This window comes from Apis dorsata, unplaced genomic scaffold (assembly GCF_000469605.1).
Source record: "Apis dorsata unplaced genomic scaffold, Apis dorsata 1.3 scaffold_661, whole genome shotgun sequence".
In the NCBI taxonomy this organism is placed as follows: Eukaryota; Metazoa; Arthropoda; class Insecta; order Hymenoptera; family Apidae; genus Apis; species Apis dorsata.
Window position 1 is genome coordinate 120,209 of NW_006263848.1, and position 966 is coordinate 121,174.

The following is a 966-nucleotide window of genomic DNA, read 5'->3' on the forward strand; positions in this document are numbered from 1 at the left end:
ACGATTCTTCTTTCGATGCTAACTTTTTTTTATATATATATATATATATCGATTTTCTAGCACCCGATTTACCGGAAGACTTGAACACTATTCACTGCCGGATTCGATCGTACTGTACGGATACTGTACTTTTTCTTATCGATATTATCCTGATTTGCTCAGCAACGTTTTAAGTTGAAAAAAAGAAAAAAAAAAAAAAAAAAAAGGGAAAAGAAACCAACTGCCAAAAGAATAACGTAACGATAGCTTGTTTCGTTCTCTTAGATTCTTCGATCGAAGATATCAATTTCCGTAATGTCGACCACACGTTTTTTTCTTGGTTCTAAGTTCGCGCGTATTCGTCGAGATATCGCGAGACGTCATGGCAAAATACGAACACGGATATGTTTATAAATATCGCTGAACGCGATCGAGAATGAGAATAAGTTTTTTTTTTTTTTTTTTTTTGCAGATCCGTCGTTATAGGATAAACGTACGTAAGATATGAAGGGCCAAAGTTATTACCCATTTCTTATTAGATTCGCTCTATTTTTATCCCGTTCACTTTCGCATCGTGCCTTCTCTTCTCTTTTCTCTTTCTCTCTCTCTCTCTCTCTTTCTCTATGATTCGATAGGCTGTGAAAAATATTTTTTTTATCTAAAGATATCCGATGATCGATCAGTTTTCGAGAGTACCTATATGGGAAATGGGTCGAGTGTGAACGATAATAAAAAGAGGAGAGAAAAAAGGGAAAATAGTTGCAGTCGCTGCGTTGTCGACGGTTTGCTTTTTAATTCGATTAGATTCGATATTCGTGTCGTGTCGTGTCATTGCGTTGCGTGAAGATAAGATTCTTTTTGCAAAGTATGCGTATAAATATATATATATACGTATGAATATGAATGTAAATTTGAAATGCGCGATGGATTCGATCCGATCGAATTGATTTTTTTTTTTCTTTTTTTTTTTTTTTTTTTTTTTTTTTT

At 34.1% G+C, this 966-nt stretch overlaps 1 protein-coding gene across 1 annotated transcript in view; it reads right to left on the reverse strand.

Annotated features, from left to right (window-relative positions):
* LOC102676745 (diuretic hormone class 2) overlaps positions 1–966 on the reverse strand; it is a 42,714-nt gene that overhangs the window by 20,796 nt on the left and 20,952 nt on the right. The window lies entirely within an intron of this gene.